Source organism: Phyllobates terribilis, unplaced genomic scaffold, assembly GCF_046119375.1.
Source record: "Phyllobates terribilis strain yellow unplaced genomic scaffold, ASM4611937v1 Scaffold_8__6_contigs__length_399053987, whole genome shotgun sequence".
NCBI classification, from domain to species: Eukaryota; Metazoa; Chordata; class Amphibia; order Anura; family Dendrobatidae; genus Phyllobates; species Phyllobates terribilis.
The window spans coordinates 154,994,732-155,019,015 of NW_027362768.1; the positions used below are offsets into that span (position 1 = coordinate 154,994,732).

General features: G+C 49.0%; 1 pseudogene; it reads right to left on the reverse strand.

The window, feature by feature from the left end:
* The window catches only part of LOC141157703 (cytochrome P450 4B1-like), a 64,380-nt pseudogene extending 41,065 nt beyond the window's left edge, over nucleotides 1-23,315 (reverse strand).
* Between the last annotated feature and the right edge of the window lie 969 nt (nucleotides 23,316-24,284).

The window sequence follows — 24,284 nt, forward strand, 5'->3', positions numbered from 1 at the left end:
GGTAAAGTTAAAGCGGGCAAAGAACAAAGACCTCCCGGCCTGACGCAGAATGAGTCTTTGGGCGTTCTGAAGGTAAGCCAAGTTTTTGTGGTCAGTATAGATGACCACCGGGTGCAGAGTCCCCTCGAGCAGGTAACGCCACTCCTCCAGCGCCAATTTAACGGCTAACAGTTCTCGGTCTCCTATGGAGTAGTTGCGCTCAGACGAGGAGAAGAGTTTGGAGAAGAAGCTTACCATTCTCCCGGATGAAGACTTTTGGGTGAGCACCGCTCCAGCTCCGGAGGAGGAAGCATCAACCTCCGGGTAGAACTGTTTGTTGCAGTCCGGACGGTACAGCACTGGGGCAGAGGAGAAGGCTTGCTTTAAGGAAAGGAAGACCTCCTCAGCTTCGGGCGACCATTCCTTGGGATTTGCTCCCTTACGGGTGAGCGCAGATATGGGAGCAGTCCGGGAAGAGAAGTGCGAGATGAAGAGACGATAGTAGTTGGCGAAGCCCAGGAATCGCTGAATCGCCTTCAACCCCTCTGGACGGGGCCACTTTAGGACAGCAGAGAGCTGCTTGGGATCCATTCGTAGGCCTGTCTGGGAGATAACATAGCCCAGGAAAGGAAGAGAGGTCTGCTCGAAGAGGCACTTCTCGAATTTTGCATAGAGGTGATTCTGCCTGAGCCTAAGCAGGACCTGACGAACATCCCTCCGGTGTGTGGGAAGATCCGGAGAGAAGACCAAGATATCATCCAGGTACACGCAAGAGTAAAGAAGATTACGGAAGATGTCGTTGACTAATTCTTGGGAGACGGCAGGAGCATTGCAGAGACCGAAGGGCATCACACGGTATTCATAGTGACCGTCCCAGGTATTGAATGCCGTCTTCCACTCGTCTCCTTGACGGATTCGGACCAGGTTATTCGCCCCACGTAGATCTAGCTTGGTAAAGATCCTAGCTCCCTTAAGACGGTCAAACAACTTGGAGATGAGCGGCAGGGGGTATTTGTTCTTTACCGTGATTTGTTTGAGACCTCTATAGTCAATACAGGGGCGTAGCGAACCATCTTTCGTCTTGAAGAAGAAGAATCCGGCTCCAGCCAGGGAGGTAGATTTCCGGATGAATCCCCTGGCCAGATTCTCCTCAATGTACTCCGACATGGCCCGGGATTCGGCTGACGACAATGGGTAAATATGCCCACGGGGTGGAGTGGCGCCGGGTACCAGGTCGATCGGGCAATCATATGGCCTATGAGGTGGCAGTGTCTCTGCTTCCTTTTTACTGAAGACATCTGCATAGGACCAGTAAGGTGCTGGTAGACTGGGTAAATTAGCCGGGGTAGGTGGAGGACGAGCTGGGCGAACCGGAACCAGGCAGGTTCTATGGCAATCCTGCCCCCACCGGAGTACTTCACCGGATTGCCAGTTCAGCACGGGTTCATGTGTCTGGAGCCAGGGTAGACCTAGCAATAGGGAGTGAGAGAGTCCTGACAGCACATGGAAGGAGATCTTCTCAGAGTGCAGCATTCCCACCAGCAGGGTTATGGGTTCAGTGACGAGCAGGATGGTCACCGGAAGTAGTCTTCCATCCACGGAGGCGACTGACAATGGTTCAGCCAGAGGTTTGGTGGGAATCCGGTATCTCTCTACCAGGGACTGGGAAATGAGGTTTCCAGCAGCTCCAGAATCCAGGTGAGCAATTTCAAAGTGACGGTTCTCTCCCAAGGAGATAGAGACAGACAAAGTCAGGGACGGAGAGGGCTTACTTTTGCCTAGGACGACCTCTCCGAGCGGTCCTAGACACTGGAGTTTCTCGGCTTCTCCGGGCAGGAACGGATGAAGTTCTCCTTACTGCCACAATAGAAACAGCTCCCCTCGGCTCGGCGTGACTCTTGGCGAGATTTGACCATCTTGGTCTGGTCGATCTGCATAGGTTCGGTTGAGTGTGCCTGGAGAGTGACTGGCAAAAAAGAAGCAAGACAAAAATCAACTTTGATATACAGTAAGGTTTTTAATATAGGCAGTATAGGTACCGTCCCAATTTAGGGTCACCTTGCCGCTGGTGGGACGGCTTGTATACTTTTTTTGATCAAAAATAGTTCACTAAGTACCCTATATTTATTATGCAATTTTGCTTTACATTTATATATAATTATGGTAGGGTATGAGATATATTTTTGTCTTGCTTCTTTTTTGCTAGTGTGAACATGCCTCTGTTTCTTGTATGTCTGCCATCTTAGACCTCAGTTCACATTGTCTGGTCTGGGGAGTGACTGGTTGAGAGGCAGGTCTCTGGAAAGTAGGAGCAAGGCGAGGAAACTTTCTCTCTCGGGTAGTATCTTTGGTAAGTTCTTGGAAACGGATGTCAATCCGGGTAGCTAGTGACACCAGGTCATCCAGGGTGGTAGGAATGTCCCGACCGGCTAACTCGTCCTTAATCCGACCGGAAAGACCCTCCTAGAAGATGGACACCAGAGCCTCGTTGTCCCAGGCAAGCTCAGAAGCGAGGGTACGGAACCGTATGGCATATTGGCCCACGGTGAGACTCTCTTGGCGGAGACGTAGCAGAGAGGAGGCTGAAGAGGATTTTCGTCCTGGTTCATCGAAGACTTTCCGGAAAGCAGCGAGGAAAGACGATAGGTCGGACACCAGGGGATCCCCTCCCTCCCACAGGGGATTTAGCCACGCCAGTGCCTCCCCAGTGAGATGGGACATGATGAATGCCACTTTGGCCCGCTCGGAGACGAAATGATGTGCCAAGAGTTCAAAGTGCAGGGTGCACTGGTTTATGAAACCTCGAGCTAAGGCTGGGTTGCCAGCAAAACGTGGAGGTGCCGAGAGCCGGGGTCCATAGCCAGACGCCATAGTAGGACTAGGTTGTGGTGCCGCGGAAGCAGGCGCTGCTTGACCAGAGACGGACACAGACGGATCGGACAAAGCGCCTAGGCGAGAGTTAACAGACTGCAGGAAGGACAGTACCGACTCCTGTTGAGCCCTTTGACGTAAGACCTCCTGGTGCAGGTCGGAGATTGTGGAGGTCTGGGGGCCACCGGGTTCCATGGCCCGAGCAAACTGTTACGGGTCCGGGAGGTGGAACCTCTGTGCTATGGTGCAAGGAGGGACCCAGAGGGGCGTAACTAAGTATCAACTCGGACCGACCCTGGTCGTACGGCGGCTAACAACTCCGTGACCAGGGAGGGACCGAGCAGAGGGACCAGGTGCTACTCTGGGGACGACCTTGTAAGGGAGCAGGTGACTCCCACGGTACAGATGGCAGGGACTGACCGGAATAGCAGGTAGGCACAGCAGGCAGGCTGGCGAGCAGAAGCCTCCCAGTAGGCTATCAGGTAGACACGGCAAGTGACGGCAGGAGTCTCTAGGTGGGCTGGCAGGTGGTCACGGCGAGTGACGGCAGGAGCCTCCGGGTAGGCACGGCAGGTAACAAGTGGGTAACAGGCAGGTCACAGGCTAGTGCTCCCAGGTGAGCAGACTGGCAGGCACAGCAGGTAACAGGCAGGCAACAGGCAAGTGCTCCCAGGTGAGTGGGCTGGCAGGCACGGCAGGTAACAGGCAGGTAACAGGCAAGTGCTCCCAGGTGAGCGGGCTGGCAGGTAACAGGCAGGTAACAGGCAGGTAACAGGCTGGCGGGCAGGACTGGTAGTCAGGCTAGCAGCGGGACCTCAGGGCTGAAGCAGAGGTCAGAAACACTGTGCAACAACTTTTGCCCGGGCACCTCCATTTTGGAGGAGGTGCCTTATATATGGGAGGCCCCTCGGCTATTGGCCGGGGACTCCTTAGGACGGCGCGCGCGGCCCCTTTAAGAGGGAGGGCTCCCTAAGCACAGTGCCCAGGGAGCTGCGCGCGCCGGCAGCAGGAAGAGGAGCGCTGGAGAACGCAGCGCGGGGAGCGCGGGGAGCGAGGAGGTGAGTGGGATGGCATCTCTGCCTGGCAGGGGGCAGAGACGCCGATGCTACAGGAGGAGCAGTAATAATCCCTGTGATCCACTTCTTTCAACAGCCAGAAGACCCTCCACAGCAAGTAGAGCCTGTAAGTGCTTCAGAAGAGCCTGCACAAGAAGAATCCCCGGAAGAAGGATCCCCGGTTGGAGCAGAGCAAGAAGGCCCAGCCAATGGTATACTTGCCAGTCCTGTAGCGAGGTTAAGGCGGCCCTGCAGTCGCTCCACACCTAGTACTGACAGAATGGGAAGTGGTGCAAATACTAGTGCCTCACGCATCCCAGTACCACGTAGGTCTACACGTAGTACACTAGGTCAACCCCCTGTCAGATACAGAGAGTAAAGAAGGAAACTCTGACAGTGTAAATAGTTACCCCTGGGGTATTATATAGCATTGTATTGTATATTACTGTATTATCTTGTATATTGCCATGTATTCATTGCCTTTTATATGCATTTAATTTATATTTTTGCCTTCATTAATGGACAATTCAAGTGATATGGACACTTTACCAATTTACTTCTCATTACCCGTATGGGTACCTAAGAACTCTGTGCCTGAGGACTATGTGCAGCCCAAAGACTTTTCTTTATAAATATTTGCACTCCTTGGAGTGCCCCTTTGAGCAACCTCTCCGGAAGAGACTTGGACTTGCTTATTCCAATACATATATCTATTTATTACTTATTAATGTTATATGCAACGTTTAAGAATGTGCCTCCCATAAAGGGAAGATTGTTGTAGTTCATGCTATATTGTTGTTTCAAAATGTACTTCAGCCCGGGAGTGCTGAGTTTTGCTAGGGGGGAATGTGGCGCCCCTGCTGCGCATTAGTGCCATAGATCCTAGAGGGGTGCATGGACGGACTCCTCCACAAGAGGCCCTCATAGCATACACACACCTCCACCTTCCACCTCAGACCACCAGAGGGAGCCCGGATAGGGATATAAATAGGGAAGGTGGAGCTAGGCAGTCAGTTCCTCTGGAGAGTTCAGCAAGTACAGGTCTGAATACAGAGTCGAGCTCAGTCTAGAGAACAGAGTCCCTGCTCAGAGCCAGAGAGGGACAGAGTTCTCAGTTCAGTTCCTGCAGTAGAGAAGCCTGAGAGAGGTCAGCCTGCAGTGGAGCTCAGTCCAGAGAGAGCTCAATTAGTGAGCCCAAGGCGTGCCGACGCCATAAGAGCGGTGAAGGGCGGCAAGCTGCCGCTAGTGTCTATAGCCTAGTGAGGGCCTCGAGTGCAGCTGAAGGCTAGAGGAGTGAGTAGCATTGGGGGCAGAGGAGCTGTACAAGCTCACCCCAGAAAACATATACCGGACACCGGGTCCGCATCTACACGGCCGTATATTCCCCTGTAGAGACAACCGGAGACCCCTGGAAGACTTCATGTCCCAGGATCACCCAATAGCTGATACGTACCAGAGCCAGGAGTCACGGAGGCTCCGCAAGCTGGGAGCGTGTACTCCAAGAGAAGGCCCTACCACAAAGTCAGCCGGTGCAGGACAGAGACAAAGTTAGGCCTAGCTCCAGGCAGGTCAGAAATGTACTACACAACGGCAAGAAACAGGAGGTCCTATACCCGCTCACTGGGGAGAATCCTGATATGCACCCTTCACCCTACAGTGGGCTGCCGCAGCGCTGGTGATCCTCACCAGACACCACAGGTGGCATCACGAACTTTCACATAATTATCCACCCTTTTAAAGAGAGGCCCAGGGTACGGGCCCGGGAGCTGACTACCGCGACATCCCCAAGACCAGGCAACAAGGCCCGGGCGCCGAGTCATCCCCATCCCCTGTGCGCATCACACGTCTCTTCCAAGGGGCATTAAAACCATCTTGTTAAGCTACTGCGACCTCCACCATTCTTCCAAGGGGCATTAAAACCGTCTTGTAGACTCCTTGGTGAAAGATACCGGAGCTTCAATCTGACTACGGAGTCCTGGCCTGTGAGCGGCCGCCATCTTAAACACGAGGAGACGCGTCCCGGGATCCTGCCTCTGCTTCTGCTGCACTCCCCGGACAGGAATCAATATTATCCAGGGGTAAGCGCTTCGGAGTGGCACCCCCTGATCACTGGTGAAGTGTCACCTACCTCATCCTCATCTGCCCTGGTGGTCCGGAGTCGGCGGGGCGGCCTGTTTGCATTGCGTCCTCGGTGGAGTCCTGCGGAGCGGGGCGTCGGGACTTTCCCTCAGAAGGTGTGTGGTGTATGGTTGGGAGGCTGCTGATCCCGGGCTTTGTATCGGCCCTGCAGGGGTAGAGTTGAAGTGGAGAGAGGCTGGGAGCTGAAAAACAACCTGGGGCCCTCACATCTCTGTGGATTTCTGCAACTTCAATGTGGCAGTGAAAAATTTGGCCCAAACAGTGCATCAAGGCCTTGAGGCTCTCCTTTGTACTCTGTTCACTACAGGGCCATCTCTTATATTTTATATGAGAATTTGTTAAGCTCCAAATAACTGTCCTCCATTGTTAATCACATCAAAACTCCATCCAGTGGTCATTTGAACTACAACAACTATTTTTCATCATTTACTTTGGGCGTCATCTTGAGGCACACAGGAATATTGCTGTATCATTTTTTTTTTGTCATCTAATAACCAGCCTTGACCCCACGTATACAAATTGTCAATGGAAAATAGTTGTCCTGCCCTGGCGATCTCATTATCTCTTATCATGAAGTAATTACTGTTTACAAACTATGATTCTGTGAGTCTTCCGGTTCAGGCACCGACCATGTGATCTCGGATTATCTGCTCATATTCTCACCCCCTGTACATTGCTTCCATGCTCCTGATTTTTGATCTGGCAGCTCAGCAATTCTTTGAAATCATCACGCAGCTGAAGGTCGTCTTCGAACTATATATTTGGCATATATGGACCGCTACCTTCTCCGTAGCGGACAAAAACAACCTTCCTTCTCCAATCACTCTGACTTCTCCAAGCTTCATAATATGGCTCCTACTCTAGACCAAGAGGAACATCCCGCCCAATCCAACGAGGATCTACGTCAACCCCCCAAAACGCCCCGCAATCCTACTTCTAGGAAGGGGGATTCACAAATGGACCCGTTGGAACTAGCGGCTGAGGTCACAGCTAGACTACTTCCTGAAATCAAAACCATAATACAATCCACTCTAAATACGGCCCTGATGGATCTACAAGCTAGACAGGATGAACAAGCCGAACAGCTCACTGAGCTGGAAACACGAATTTCGAGCATTGAAGATGATTCAAATGAGGACCATTCCAAAATATTAGCTATTGTCTGTGAGAACACAATTCTGAGAGACCGTATTGATGACCTTGAGAACCGCTCTCGCAGAAGCAACCTGCGCTTGGTGGGTCTACCTGAATCGCATCTTCAAAACACTTTGAAATTCCTATGCGAGAATGAAGTCCCAAAAGCTCTAAAACTACCTGAAGGTAAAAGGGTGGAAAGGGTCCACAGAATTGGTCCTCCGCCCTCTGTCTCTGGAGCTCACAATACAACCAGACCAAGACAGGTCATTATGAAATTTTTGGATTTCAAAGATAAAGCTGACATTATCCGAGCATACAAACAGTTAAACCATCCATTGATCATTCAGGGCCATAAAATCTTGCTTTTTGAAGACTACTCCATTGAAGTGACCAGGAAAAGGAAGTCCTTCAGTTCTTTGTGCACCAGACTGCACAAGGAAAAAATCCGCTTTCAACTCCGCTACCCGGCTACTCTACGCCTGAAAGACACAGATGGCTCCTTCCGGGAATTTATCTCACCTGATACGGCAGAATCCTTTGTCAGCGGTCTCTTGGGTCCAAGGGCCAGCCCTGAACAGACCCACAAAACGATAACTCCCTCTAGCTCACGGTCCCCTGGGAGACCCACGAAACGAGGAGACAAAGGAGACCAGAGCTATAACAATCGTTGATAAAATGAATTTCTCCTTTCTACCTGGAGACTCTGAAGAAAAAAAAACCTTTTTTTTTTGGAGGCAATAGCTTAAGAAAAAGTTTGATAAAATATCTTAAATAAGGGGGATCTAAATTTAAATGTAATTTGTTATTTTACACACATGGTTGGGCAGAAATGAGGCCCAGGAGATAGTTTTTTCCCTAGCGAGCAGTTAAAAATGTTTACGCTCTTGCTAGGTCAGTTCTTTAAAACTTTGGTTTATTGTTATTTGAAAATGACGCGCCCCCTGGGCCAGTGCTGTTAGGGATACCCGGAGCCGGATCAGATGGGGGTTGTAGTCTCCGAGTGGCTGTGACCCGGTCCGTGCCCAGGGTGTCAAACTCAGTGTGTGGCAGTCCTTATGATGTTACTAGATGTTCTTTTGTGTCGACTACGCCACCTGTTGATTTGCGGTCAATACGGCCGCCGCTGCAGCAGAGTCCACTGAGGCTGATGATGTGAGTGCAGCTTAGGTAGTATAACCCCCAACGGGAGGGGTATAGCCTCAGGGGGTCAGCCGTGGAGGATGGTGGTTGTGAAGGTGCAGCAAGGAGACTCAGAGACATAAAATGCAGTTCCAGGGTTTTACTTACTGGTGTTGCTCGGGTCACTGTGTACAGCAGTGACCACCCAAGCCGTGCTGCGTCCACCAGGTCCTGGACTCGGTCAACTCCCAGGCAACTCCGGAGTGTGGTCCTGAGCTCCTTTCTGTCTCTCCCTTCTTCTGGCCGTTCCCACCAGGGATCCACCTAAGTCCGGCTCCCTCGGGCCTCTTGTTGGTCAAGCCTCCTCTGGGCTCCCTGACCCTATTCTTGGTCTGCCTTCCGGGTGGATTTAGTGGGTGATCGTGGCAGATCCTGCCCACGACCTCCGGTTCCTGGCTAAGGTGTGCTGTAGCCTCTGCCAGCTTGGGATCCGGTACCCTGTTGCCGACCCTTCACCCTATTAGCTCTCTTATGGGCTCTTGGGGTCCCCTCTGCGCCTCTGGGTCTCTCTCTCTTCTCCTCTGCTCTGCTTCTCAGGCTCTCAGACAGACTGTCTGACTGACTGACAACTGACTGACTGACTGACCCTGATCTAAGATGGTGCCCACCTTATATACTCCCTCTATGTGTGAGCTCAGGTGACCAGCACCCAATGAGCTCCTAGCTTTACCCAGGCTGCTCCCCCTATCTGCCCCTACACTACTGGGATGTTCCACCCCCCTCCCACTCCAGCCAGGAACAGACACTGTCGTACCTGCACATTTCTCTAGTGGGAGTACCATCGGTCTGTTCCCCGGAAATGGGATGTGTGTAGTGCATGCAGCCTACTAGCTCAGTTCCACACTCCATCCTTACCCGGTAGTGGAATATCACACCTCTGGCTGAGGTGCAATACCCCTGTAGCAGCCGAATCCTCAGGGTGCTACATTCCCCCCTGGTAAATCACAGCACGTCCTCGGGCTGTAAGATATAAACATCCAAAACATACAATTTTTTTTTCATAAACATAAACATAGAAAACATCATATATATATATCAGCAATAAACTTTTCATATAAATAACATTCTTGTTTCTGGTTCCTCCGGTCACGGTGCAACTTGTGACCGGGAAAAGTGCGACAGTCTCTTGAAGAAAAATGGTTTCCTATAAAACCGGTAGGGGGCGCTTTAGGAAGTGCAACTATATACAAGGGGATATGGCCGCTCTCAGTCCTCGGCCAGGTATTAGGGAGGAATGACCGCTCTCAGTCCTCGGTCAGTGGGAATAGGGACACACGAGTTTCAGTTTAATTGACTGGTCCCAACGGGGACTATATTTTAACTAGAACAGTTCTTATACCCTGACGGGTAACTATGTACAGTCTCTCTCTACCGTACTTCAACGACGGTGTCCTCCTGCTCCTTCTTTAGATTCTTCAGACCCGTCCGGGTCCTCTTGCTCCTCCTCACACTGCAGCTCCTCCTCCGTCAGGCGATGCACATGGAGGGCGTAGGGTCCTTTGGCACACTTGTGCCGGGTGAAGGTGGCCTCGTCCCCTACGTACAGGTCACGACCTCTGTGTCCCTCCGGCAGATGGCTTTCTACGTCTCTGCGAGTTACAAAGACGTCGCCGGGGGTCTGATGGTCTCTAATGAAGCCCCATCCATGCTGCATGTTGAATTTTATCACAGTCCCGGTGGAAGGGGGACCATGAGCTGCACGGGGATTCCTCCTGGTCCGGCTCTTCTGCTCCGCGCTCCTTATCTGCGCTTGCTGTTCCCGGACCCGCCTCTCTCTCCGCTCCCTCTCGAAGACCTCGAGCTGCTGCCGGCAGCACTCTGCACGCTCCGCTGCGGCCGCCCGAGTCTCCTGAGTGAACCCCATGAGGTCTTCTCCAGTGGGGTCCCACTCGAACTGTGCCTCCTCCAGCGGGGGCGAGGTCCTCCTTGCGGGCTTCGGAACCGGAATCAGGGGTTCGTCTAGGGGTCTCTCTTTCCGGAGTCGGGGATGGTGAAACTCCGGTGGCCATATAAAGGGCTGCCCATCCGGGCACGTATGCTGGGCAAATAGATTTTCACCCAGGTGCGGTACTTTAGGTGCTATGGGCGCCGTGGTGGTAGCGGCGCCCGGGTTGACCAGGCCTTGCGACCAGGCTTGGGGCACGCTAAAGGAAAAGGGCACCGTAAGAACGGCGGCGCCCGTGGTTACTCGGCCCTGCGGCCAGGCCGGTGGCTCCGCGGAGGTAGGGGGCGCTGTTGGTATTGCGGCGCCCGGAGGTACTAGGCCTTGCGACCAGGCCGGTGGTATTTCCTGCTTGGCCACGCTCGAGGTCGAGGCGTGTGACGTCACAGGGGTCGCGGCCGCGGTTTCCGGTTGAGGCCTAGTCGGCGGCGGTGACGATGCAGCGACGGGCAAGGCAGGGGGAATTTCGGGCTCTGCGACGGGGAGCTGGGGCAGGCACGCGGTTTCCCGGCTCGGGGTAGAGACGTCCCCTTTACCTGCCTCCATCCGTTCAGCTCCCTTCTCGGCGCCGTCTCCTGCCTTCATTCTTCCTGCGCCATCCTCAGAGGCGGTCTGTCTCCTCGTCTCAGGTGGCGTGCTCCGCTGTCGGGTTTCGGTCTGCTGGGCCATCTCTCGGCTCCACTCCGCCAACGTCTCTCGCTGTACCCGGGCCATCCTCCGTGCGAGGCTCTCCAGCGCAGTCTGTGCACACTCCCGGTCTCGGGGAAGCTGTGCTAGGATCTCCAGCAGGCCTTCTGGAGTGGCGACCTGCAACAGGCTCCTGACCACTGGGTCGGTGCTGCCTGACTCTCCCTCCATCTCCGGGTAGGCTCTCTCTGGACTCTCTTCCAGACGTCTTGTCTCCGGGTGCGCTCTCTCCAGACTGCTCCAGGCGACACCCATCTTTGCTCTCTTGTTCTGTCTCCGCCCACATTGAGGGTGGTCCCGGGGCAACTTTGTGATTGTCAGTTCCAGGGGCAGTTCTCTTACGCTGATGGACACTTCCAGCATCACAGTCTCTGTTGGTGGGCGCGGTTTCCGCTTTTGGCGCCATTCTTTGACCTGGCCCACGATGGGAGGTGGCCTTTTGCCACCCTCTGGCACGCCCATAATGGCGTCCGCTCTTCCAAGGCGGGAAATCTTTGGAAATGGCGGGAATCGTCTCCCAGTGGCGGGAAACTCCATGGATGGCGGGAAAAAGCTGCAAATGGCGGACAACCGGCGGGAAACGACCTGTGATGGGGCCCGATGGCGGGGACCCTCCGGAACCGGCGGGAGACTTCTTTTTGAGGTAAATGCGATCCTTTCTTCAGGCACGCAGTACCCGGTTGTTGCGGGCACGTGATCCTGCCGACTACGCCAAAGTTGACGCGCCCCCTGGGCCAGTGCTGTTAGGGATACCCGGAGCCGGATCAGATGGGGGTTGTAGTCTCCGAGTGGCTGTGACCCGGTCCGTGCCCAGGGTGTCAAACTCAGTGTGTGGCAGTCCTTATGATGTTACTAGATGTTCTTTTGTGTCGACTACGCCACCCGTTGATTTGCGGTCAATACGGCCGCCGCTGCAGCAGAGTCCACTGAGGCTGATGATGTGAGTGCAGCTTAGGTAGTATAACCCCCAACGGGAGGGGTATAGCCTCAGGGGGTCAGCCGTGGAGGATGGTGGTTGTGAAGGTGCAGCAAGGAGACTCAGAGACATAAAATGCAGTTCCAGGGTTTTACTTACTGGTGTTGCTCGGGTCACTGTGTACAGCAGTGACCACCCAAGCCGTGCTGCGTCCACCAGGTCCTGGACTCGGTCAACTCCCAGGCAACTCCGGAGTGTGGTCCTGAGCTCCTTTCTGTCTCTCCCTTCTTCTGGCCGTTCCCACCAGGGATCCACCTAAGTCCGGCTCCCTCGGGCCTCTTGTTGGTCAAGCCTCCTCTGGGCTCCCTGACCCTATTCTTGGTCTGCCTTCCGGGTGGATTTAGTGGGTGATCGTGGCAGATCCTGCCCACGACCTCCGGTTCCTGGCTAAGGTGTGCTGTAGCCTCTGCCAGCTTGGGATCCGGTACCCTGTTGCCGACCCTTCACCCTATTAGCTCTCTTATGGGCTCTTGGGGTCCCCTCTGCGCCTCTGGGTCTCTCTCTCTTCTCCTCTGCTCTGCTTCTCAGGCTCTCAGACAGACTGTCTGACTGACTGACAACTGACTGACTGACTGACCCTGATCTAAGATGGTGCCCACCTTATATACTCCCTCTATGTGTGAGCTCAGGTGACCAGCACCCAATGAGCTCCTAGCTTTACCCAGGCTGCTCCCCCTATCTGCCCCTACACTACTGGGATGTTCCACCCCCCTCCCACTCCAGCCAGGAACAGACACTGTCGTACCTGCACATTTCTCTAGTGGGAGTACCATCGGTCTGTTCCCCGGAAATGGGATGTGTGTAGTGCATGCAGCCTACTAGCTCAGTTCCACACTCCATCCTTACCCGGGAGTGGAATATCACACCTCTGGCTGAGGTGCAATACCCCTGTAGCAGCCGAATCCTCAGGGTGCTACAAAAATGTTTCACATGTTCGAGCTATGCTCTTTAGTACACAATCTAACTACACGTCATCATTATTTTGTAAGTTGCTCACCAAGCATGTTTATCTTTACAGTCTTTGAATATGTATATCATATCTTGGAATGTTAAGGGTTTGCGTTCTCCCCAAAAATGGATGAAGGTCCTTAGACATTTAAAATGTTTAAAGCCCGACATAGCCCTCCTACAAGAAACGCATCTACCGGAAGCAGATTTCCCCCGGATGAAAAAATTGTGGGTGGTTAGTGTCTATGGTTCATCGTCCTTAGATAGAAAGGCTGGAGTCTTAATTCTTATCAATAAACAATTTATACACCAGGTTATAAGTCAGCAGCAGGATGGAGAGGGGAGGCTGATCCAATTAACACTATCTACTTCTTGTGGAACCTTCTCTATCTATAATTTTTATGCGCCTAACATAGGCAACAAATCTTTTTTCAAACAATTGGAGACTAGACTCCTACTTGACCCCAACCCTAACAAAATAGTAGGTGGAGATTTTAACTCTGTGGTTTCGGTGCACGAGGATAGGAAAAACACTGCTGGTACTCCGCAATCAATAACCTCACATGACAAAGCACTAGCACCTCTTTTGTCTACTTGCCATTTAATTGATTCATGGAGGTTTCTGAACCCTAGTAATAGAGAATATACGCACTTCTCACATGCCAAGGACTCTTGGTCCCGTATTGACTATTTTTTCGTATCTCCCTCTCTGTTAGCTAAATTAGTAACGGTGCAAATTGGTGATATTGCTATTTCTGATCATGCCCCAGTAGGGTTGGAATTATTAAAAAATTTCCCTCGAGGCCCTGACTTCTTATGGAGGTTTCCAGATTACTTTTGCAAAGACGACTCATTTATTTCCTCTCTCAAGATATGGTGGAGCGAATTTTTATCTGACAATTCGGCAAGATAACCCCACATTATTATGGGAATCGGCCAAGGTGGTAATTAGAGGGAAAATTTTGGCGTATACTTTTTCTCACAAAAAAAGAGTTATGAAGAAATATGGTGAACTGTCCTCTGAACTGAAACATGCCTACACTACATTTCTTCTTGACCCTTCCCCTCTTAATATAACACACTGGTCTCAAAAACAATCTGAATTCAACCGATACGCAGATATGAGAGAAAAATTCCATTTATCTCAAACACAAGCATACTTTTATAGGTTTGGCAACAAATCAGGGAGAATGTTGGCCAATTTAGCGAAAGGTATGAAAAAGCCACAGGGAATTTTCCAATTAAGAGATATCAACAGGGTTATTCATACGAACCCTAAATCAATTAATAAGATTTTAGGCTCATTCTATAAGGACCTATACCAAAATCCAAAACAATCCTTGTCCCTCTCTGATACACTATTAGATAAGGTCAAACTACCTTTATTTTCGGAGGAACATAAATCTATATTAAATAAACCTATTTCATTAGAAGAGATTACTAATACAATTAGAAATTTGAAACCAAACAAGGCCCCTGGACCTGATGGATATGATGCACCCCCTGGGCCGTGGGGATACCCAGAGCCGGGCCTCGTAGATGCTGGGGGTTGTAGTCACCGTGGCGGCGACCCGGTCCGTGACCCAGGGCGGTCAAACCAGGGTAGTCTATGTGTCTCTGTTATATATAGTCCGACTACGCCACCTGTGGGATGTGGTTATTGGGAACTGCCGCTGGGGAGCAGTCCACTGAAGCTGATGGTGTGTGCAGCAAGGTGATGTGACTCCCCACAGGAAGAGTGTAGCTTCAGGGCAGCGTGTATGGATGATGGTAGTGATAGTGTCGGGATCAGTAATGATAACACGGAGTCGTTACAGTGCAGTCCCAGATCTTTTACTCACGGTTTAAACAGTTCCAGTTACAGGGCCAGTGTAAGAGCCCGGGGCGTCCTGTGCTCATGCAGTAAGGGGCTCAGTCGACCCTCAGGTATCTCTGGAGCATTTAGCAGGACCCCCTCTTGTGTGTCCTCTCTCCTTGTACCTCACACCTAGCGGCACCTCTGTCCAGTGTCCTCGGGCCTTGGAGGGCGACGTGTGTTCCGTCCCCTGGCCCTATGCGGCTACCTTCCTGGTGGCTGGTGTGGACGGCCTGCTGTACTTGAAGTGCTGCAGCCTCCAGTTCCCAGTTGAGTCCTGTAGTCTCTGCTGGCTGGGGAACCCGGTTCCCCTTCTGTGGCCTGACCCCCCTACCTCCTGGCAGCGGCAGGCGTACGGGTGGCTTACTGCACGGCCCGTACCCCTGGGGTCCCTTCTTTTCTCGTCCTGGAGCCTCTCCTGCTCCCCTTTTCCCTCCTTCAGGCTCAGGCCTCCTGACTAGGCCCGCCTCTGGAGCAGAGCTCGTGCAGAGCCTCTGCTCCTGTCACTTCTCCACTCTGACTTCTACTACTACCACTCTTGAACCAAGATGGTTCCTACCTTTTATACCTCCTACTACAGTGCTCCCAGGATCTACATTCTCCACCCATCCACTATTTAGTTCCCCCTCTCTAAGTGGTTCCTCCCCACTCCAGCCAGGGATCAGGGACACTTGTGCTCTCCCATAGGAGCATTATCGCCCTGTCCCCCGGAAATGTGGTGTAGTGGATGTAGTGTTAGGGTCCTGAGCCATACTCCTTCCTTACCTGAGAGTGAGATACCACACCTCTGGGTGAGATGCAATACCTCTGTGGCGACCGAACCCTCAGGGGCGCCACAGATACACGTCTGACTTCTTTAAATCCTTAACGGAAGAGATTTCCCCATTGTTTGTATCAATCTTCAACAAAATAATTAATGGCAATCCCATTTTCCCTTCCGCAAATATGGCTTATGTCAAATTACTACTAAAACCAGACAAAGATCCATTATCCCCCAATTCATACAGACCGATTTCCCTTACCTCACCTTATATCTCATGTACAAGCAGGCTTTGTTAAGGGTCGCTCAGCCACGCTAAATATTAGGAAAGTCTTACTGGCGCTTGATAAAATCCACTCTACACCTGATTTAAAAGGGTCCACGGCAATTATCTCCCTTGACGCCGAAAAGGCCTTTTATAATATAAACTGGGATTGGTTATATATGGTTTTAACCAAGATGTCATTGTCAGGCCCTTTTTTTAATTATATTCATAATTTATACATGTCTCCAAAAGCCCAGGTGTATACCCCGGGTTTTCTATCCACTCCGTTCCCCCTTGAAAAGGGAACAAGACAAGGGTGTCCTTTATCCCCTTTACTTTTTAACCTGGCACTAGAACCCCTAGTTCATATTTTATCAGACCCTAAAACTTTTTCAGGCATCCAATTTAACAAAAAATCAATTCAGGCAGCCTTTTTTTGCAGACGACATCATTTTGTTTATGTCGGATCCCATTCTACATTTACCTCTAGTGTTGGATCTACTTGAAAATTTTGGCACTTATTCTGGATTCAAAATAAATGCTAAAAAATGTGAATTGCTACCATTAACTGAAAAAGGAATGAAACTCTACCCCAAAAAATCTTTCTATGATATTAATATAGCTACATCTCATATCACCTATTTAGGCATAAAAATAGGCCGTTTGCCATCCTCTTTATATGTGTTAAATTATCCCCCCCTCATCAAAAAAATCACTGATCAATTGAAATCGTGGCAGGATTTGCCCTTGTCTTTTTTAGGTAGGGCGCATCTCGTTAAGATGATCAGTACTTCTAAAATTATGTATCAACTCCAAACTACCATTGCTACTGAAACACTCTGATGTAATCACACTTAATAGGGCCTTTAGTCATTTTATATGGAGAGGAAAACGTCCTAGGATTAGTTTAGACAAACTTATGTCATCCAAGGATAATGGAGGTATCAATTTTCCAAGTATCAGGAATTACAACCTTGCTTGCCTTTTTCGTTACATAATTGACTGGCTCCACAAAAGACATACGTACTCTGATTACTCTTTGGAATCAGACTATGCTTACCCCTTTAATTTAACTGCACTTTTACACTCTCGCTACTCTTCCCTACCCCCAGCAATCAAAAAATAAGTAACTTTTAAAGACACCATTTCCACTTGGAAAGCGGTTAGGAAAAAATATGGCCTTTCCTTCAGAATTTCTAAGCACCTGCCGCTATGGCAGAATCCAGAATTTCCACAGGGATGTGAAAATAAATTATTTTCTAAATGGCAGCAAGCAGGTATTCATAACATATCTCACCTACTTCACCCAAGCAATCGGAGATGGTTGACGTACCCAGAGTGTATGGATAAGTATAATCTACCATTTCATCATGGCCTTCAATTTGAACAAATTAGACTATCCATTATGTCAAACTTAAGGGATGTTACCTTCGAGACCTTGCAAAATGAATTAGATGTAATTTTATTATCCCCAACAGGTACTCCTTCAATATCTAGTCTTTACTCGGCTATGAAACCCAATTTATTAAAGATTCACCCTGACATTTTCTTTAAATATTGGAAGCAACAATTTGAAGACGTTGAAATTCCCACTAAGATCAGACTAGGCTGGAAGATATTTAGAAAGTACATTATAAACGAATCATGGAGGGAAACTCAGTATAAAATAATACACGGGGCCATTTACGCTTTTAATATACCGAAAAAAGATCCCTTGTCAAATAGACTGATTGCATGCCCTAAATGTCATCATCCATACTCTGACCTTATGCACGGCTTATGGTCCTGCTCTGATTCAACAGTATACTGGAACCAAGTCTCAGACCTGATGAATAATATTTGGGGTCCAGGGTACACTCTCTCTCCATACTTAGCCCTACTCCATCATTGGAACAACCCAGAAAATTCCGACAAAAAATCAAAAGACCCCCCAAAACTGCTTCATACTCTACTCTTCCTGGCAAAAAAACAGTTACTCAAACATTGGCTAGACCCTATCATTCCCCCTATAGCAGAGCTAATAATCCAATTAAAACATTTTATGGGAGTAGAACAATTAGATGCCCTTAGTAACAAAGAACAACAAGCTGGGAAGTTTCTGTCAAAATGGAAGCAGTTTATTATAACATGCTGCTCTCTGACTGAAAAGAATAAAATTGTCCAACCATTTACTTCTACAGAATGGTATATTCTGGAGGATCTAAACAACAGCCTAGGACTTTTACGCGTTAACTAAAGCAGGGGAGTTAATCAACACAATTTACTGAAAATTACTTAATTTCCTTGATTGAAGATGACTGTAACTTGCTAACACTTAATCTTGGTATTTTTTTTTTTTTGTTTAGATGTGTATTTGTTAGGCCAGCTAATCGGAACTTATTGATTACTTATTGTACCTGATTTTTGTACAAGCTCCTTAGTATTGTGCATTATGGCTTTGATTCATACGTCTTTTTATGTATTTGTTTTTCTGAAAAAATCTAATAAAAATGATGTTTAGAAAAAAAAAAACGTCTTGTTAAGCTACTGCGACCTCCACCACTTCTCCAAGGGGCATTAAAACAGTCTTGTTAAGCTACTGCGACCTCCACCACTTCTCCAAGGGGCATTAAAACCGTCTTGCTAAGCTACTGCGACCTCCACCACTTTTCCAAGGGGCATTAAAACCGTCTTGTTAAGCTACTGCGACCTCCACGTCTCTTCCAAGGGGCATTAAAACCGTCTTGTTAAGCTACTGCGACCTCCACCACTTCTCCAAGGGGCATTAAAACCGTCTTGTTAAGCTACTGCGACCTCCACCACTTTTCCAAGGGGCATTAAAACCGTCTTGTTAAGCTACTGCGACCTCCACCACTTTTCCAAGGGGCATTAAAACTGTCTTGTTAAGCTACTGCGACCTCCACCTCTCTTCGAAAGGGCATTAAAACCATCTTGTTAAGCTACTGCGACCTCAACCATTCTTCCAAGAGGCATTAAAACTGTCTTGTTAAGCTACTGCGACCTCCACCACTTTTCCCAGGGGCATTAAACCCGTCTTGTTAAGCTACTGCGACCTCCATGTCTCTGCCAGGGGGCATTAAAACCGTCTTGTTAAGCTACTACGACCTCCACCACTTCTCCAAGGGGCATTAAAACCGTCTTGTGAAGCTACTGTGACCACCACCACTTCTCCAAGGGGCATTAAAACTGTCTTGTTAAGCTACATGACCTCCACCACTTTTCCAAGGGGCATTAAAACCGTCTTGTTAAGCTACTGCGACCTCCACCATTCTTCAAGGGGCATTAAAACCATCTTGTTAAACTACTGCGACCTCCACCACTTCTCCAAGGGGCATTAAAACCGTCTTGTTAAGCTACAGCGACCTCCACCACTTCTCCAAGGGGCATTAAAACCGTCTTGTTAAGCTACTGTAACCTCCACGTCTCTTCCAAGGGGCATTAAAACCGTCTTGTTTAGCTACTGCAACCTCCACGTCTCTTCCAAGGGGCATTAAAACCATCTTGTTAAGCTACTGTGACTTCCACCACTTTTCCAAGGGACATTAAAACCATCTTTTTAAGCTACTGCGACCTCCACCACTTTTCCAAGGGGCATTAAAACCGTCTTGTTAAGCTACTGCGACCTCCACCATTCTTCAAGGGGCATTAAAACCGTCTTGTTAAGCTACTGCGACCTCCACCACTTCTCCAAGGGGCATTACAACCGCCTTGTTAAGCTACTGCGACCTCCACCACTTCTCCAAGGGGCATTAAAACAGTCTTGTTAAGCTACTGCGAGCTCCACCAATTTTCCAAGGGGCATTAAAACCGTCTTATTAAGCTACTGCGACCTCCATGTCTCTTCCAAGGGGCATTAAAACCGTCTTGTTAAGCTACTGCGACCTCCACCACTTCTCCAAGGGGTATTAAAACCGTCTTGTTAAGCTACTGCGACCTCCACCACTTTTCCAAGGGACATTGATATTGTCTTTTTATTCCACTGCAACCTCCACCGTTCTTCCAACGGGCATTGCATTTCCTCCTAATTTTAGTCAGCTTTTGCTTTTCAATGCATAGGCGAACACTAAGGGAGACCCACTTCCCAATAATGGATAGAAGGTTTTTAGTATGCTGTAATCCACGTCTGTTTCAAGGGGCATTGCATTTCCTCATAATTTTTGGAAAGCCTTCCATTCACTGCTTAGGCCAACAGTGCACAGGAGACCCAGTTGCTATAAATGGAAAAATGATTTAATTAAGGCCCTCTGACCTCCATGTCATTTCCAAGGGGCATTGGAGTGCCTCAAAATTTTTGGTAGGCATTGCACTCACTGCATGCCCTTTAACTATGTAGCCGAACCGCTCCTTTTGGTACAGAAACATATCCTACAAGACATGTGTGGTTGACTGGCCTGATATTGATGTGAATGGTCCCTGTTTCTCCTGCTCTTTCTCCTTTGCCACCACGTCATCCATCATTCATCACCTGAAGCTGTGTTTTAACGGGAGTCATAGAACTGGGATAGTAGCAGGAAAACATCCAGCAATCCTCGGAGGAGGTAGGATATGCGCCAAAACACTGACCACCTCAGGCCTAGCTGCTACTACATACATGTGCTTACATTCCAAGAAAACAAAGCAGACGCTAACTTCATCATCATCATCATCATCATGTTCCTCATCTTGGCACTCTCAACTCCCCTGATGGAGAAGCCAGGGCCCACCGGAGGAGTATGGTTCTCTGGTGGGCTCATCCAATGCTGCCCTAAAGCAGGCCGGGCTTAGAAAAGTGTGTGGGGGGATGTTCCAAAGAGAAATGGGGGCGGCTGGGGACTGAGTATTGACACCCAGCTGCCCCCTGGCGGCTGGGGACCGAGCATGGACACCAGGCCGCCGGGCGCCTGGTGACTGAGTATGGATACCTTGCTGCCGAAGCAGCCATGAGGTAGTGGCCAGCTTCGGCCTCCTCCAAAATAAAAGGCCCCATTTCAAGTGCAAGCTAGCAGTATGGTATTGCAGCCTGGGGGTGGGTGGGTGTTTGGTTGCACACTTACGCTTGCATTCCAAGAAAACAAAGCAGCTTCTAACTTCTATCATCATCATCATGCTCCTCACCTTGGCACTCTCAACTCCCCTGATGGAGAAGCCAGGGCCCACTGGAGGAGTCTGGTTCTCTGGTGGGCTCGTCCAATGCTTCCCTAAAGCAGGCCGGGCTAAGAAAAGTGTGTAGGGGGATGTTCCAAGGAGAAATGGGGGCGGCTGGGGACTATTTATGGACACCCGGCTGCCCCCAGGCGGCTGGGGAGCTTGTGTGGACACCTGGCCGCGGGGCGGCTGAGGACCGAGTATGGACACCCGGCCGCCCCCTGTCGGCTGGGGACCGAGCGTGGATACCCGGCCGCCGGCCGGCTGGGGACTGAGTATGGATACCTCGCTGCTGAAGCAGCCATGAGGTAGTGGCCAGCTTCGGCCTCCTCCAAACTAAAAGGCTGCATTTCAAGTGCAAGCAAGCTAGCAGTATGGTATTGCAGCCTGGGGGTGGGTGGCAGGCTGCATACTTGCGGTTGCATTGCAAGGAATGGGGGAGGTACAATTGAACACTGCCCTGGGACAAGGACTTGCACGGGGATAGTTGCAAGTCTGCTTCTTCTGATGCGGAAAGGATCACTTCTGATGGGCACACTTTTAGGCAGTGACCTGGGAGTCAGAGATGCTTCCAGGGGTCTTCCCCATGCTGTTCCCATGTCTTTTCAGCACTGTATGCATGTGTCACACACCACATGGCCAGATAAGATTGTAAAATGTTAAAATGACATTTCCCGGTGAATGCATTTGTCACGGTTGAAAGCAATACAAAAGTGCAAAAACGCATAAAAAATGCTACTTGTGAACATAGCCCAGGGTGTGGAGGAGTATTTTTGTTTTTGGCTATTTATTTTACCTTTTACACAAGTCTTTACCCTGGAAAGGAAGTTCCTTAACATATTTCACAGGAAAACCATTTCAGTTTCGTTTTTGAACGTTTTATTGTGAGCCTGTAAAAGTGGCTTAATACCTCTGACCACGTTGTTGACAGCATTGCGTTGGGGGTCAGAAATGCTTCCTGGGGCGATGCCCATGCTGTCCCTATGTCTTTTGAGCACTGTCACTATCGTTTTGGGCACTTTTTAGGCTTTCTACAGACTGCCGGGGGTGCCGCCGCAAAAATGCTCGGGTCTCCCATAGACTAACATTGGGCTCGTTGCTCGGGTCGAACACCAGAGTATCACGGCGAGCTCGGCCCGAGTTTTGAGCACCCGAGCATTTTAGTGCTCGCTCAACACTAATGAACACTGCTGGTTACAGAGGCCAGATAGACCACAAAAGTGCCTCATTTAGATGAATGGCTCAGTTGGGGCTTCCATTCAAGTCTAATTTTTTTAGGACTTCCAGAGCCACAAACTTGTGAATATGAAAGCCTGGTTATATATAGTAAATTTTGGAAATGTTACTTACCAACTCATGGGACTATTAAGGAAAAACAAAGCTGCCCTTTGGGCAATAGTATGTACATTTTAAAAAAATATTCACGATATATTACAAGACATAGAAATCTAAATAACATAAAATGAGGCAAATATATAGTTACAAAATCAATTTAAAGCAGTAGTATGAGAGAAGAAACAATGCATGAGGGCTGAGCTGCAGATAGAGGTACAGCTACTGGACACCATCTGGTGTAAATAATTACAAGGTTGGGAGAATTTGATAATCAATGCCAAAAAAAAGAACATAAATCATATAAAACAAAGTCGATTGGAAACACGATAAAGAAAAAAAAAAGATAAAATTATTGTCTTTCCTCACCTTGCCTGGACAGAATGGCCTTGATGTATTCTGGGTGATAAACCATGAGAGAAACTCTGAAATTCCCCATCCACATGGGGACGGCACAGTCAAAATGTTTTGCATATTCATTTATAATATCCAAATCTTTTCCATCTCTTTTGAACTGTTAAGAAAGAGAAAGATCTCATCTAAAACTTTTACTTGTCCCACCAGAATTCAACGTAGATGGTCCATCGGGATCAGACTTTTGAATGCACTTCTTTGCTAAATTAACACGGACGGATATTTTGGGACCATGAAAGAGACACCAGAAGGCAATTTTGTTTTTAAGTGTTCCGGTTACAGTTGTCAGATCCTCACCAATCTGATATTGATGACCTACCCCAAGGACAGGATAGGTCATCAATCCTGTAGGGTTGGAAAGCCCATTTAAGCCATTGGATGCATTAGTTACTAATTATATCCTAATGTATTGTCCATATAACGAAAATGTGCACAGAAATTTGAAAAAGTTAGAAGATGTTGGCCTACAGAGGTGGAAACCGCACCGTGAGCTGGACCTCTCTGATGGTCTAGAATAAATTTGGCTATAATGTCATTTTGCTCTTTTTTGAAGAATCAGGAAAGAAAGTAGGAGGGAAGGGAGAGAGGAATATTTTAAAATATTTTCCACTATCCTTGTTTCAAAACAATTGAAAAATGACATTCCTCTTCAGTGTTTTGCTTGGCGGCTCATACGGATCTTCATCCCAATTTAGCAATGAATTTTGAAACTTTCACCCAGTGTAGACAATGATTAAACGAGAACTTGACTTTGCTGATTATAAAGAGATACCGTGCTCACTTCAATCAGTGATGTCATGTAACACCTACATTATCAGTAGGATAAGAGCTCTGGATCCGCGACCTCACATAAACCTCGAAGACTTCAAGCAACGTAAAAGTCACACAAAGAGCATAAAAGTCTACAAACAAAAAGAAAAGTCCAAATAGAGGACATGGTTCACTGTCCTATCAAAATGCAAGAACTAATTACTTGCCCGTTGCCCACTGCTCTGGAGTTTGATCCCTTTTTTAATTCTCTGTCTCTAATTAATACACAGTAAGTAGCAATTTTATGGCATGCGAAGCAAAGGTGAAGCTCTCCAGTCATTGCACAATACATACAAACACAACCTAAAACTGCAGCATGTGAAATAGCTAGTGTACTAGTCCTAAGACTTAAAGGCTACCTGTCATTTGCAAAAACGTTTTAAAAATTATATTGGCTGTATAGTGCTGCTAATCAATGTGGTTTTGGGTCCTCAGACCCCCACTGATCACTGCTCTGAGGGGCGCACCTCCTGCACGAGCGCATGCAAAGAGCAGTGTATGGGCTCAGTATTAAGTTTATGGGTTCTTAGACCACTCTCACAAAGTGATGTTTGGACCCATAGACTTACCGTAGAGCCCCCTACACTGCTCTGTGCATGCGCTCCTGCAGGAGGTTGCACCTTTCTGAGCAGTGTTTTCAGCGATCAGTGGAAATCTCGGGACCCAAACCCCCACTGGTCAGATCAGTAGCAGTTTGCAGGCCATATAGTATAGAAAAACGCTTTGCAAATGATAGACAGCTCTAAATTTCTACCACTAGGTCTTATGAATAAATTTGAGGATTTCCTTTTGATCATGCCAGGCCACGGAC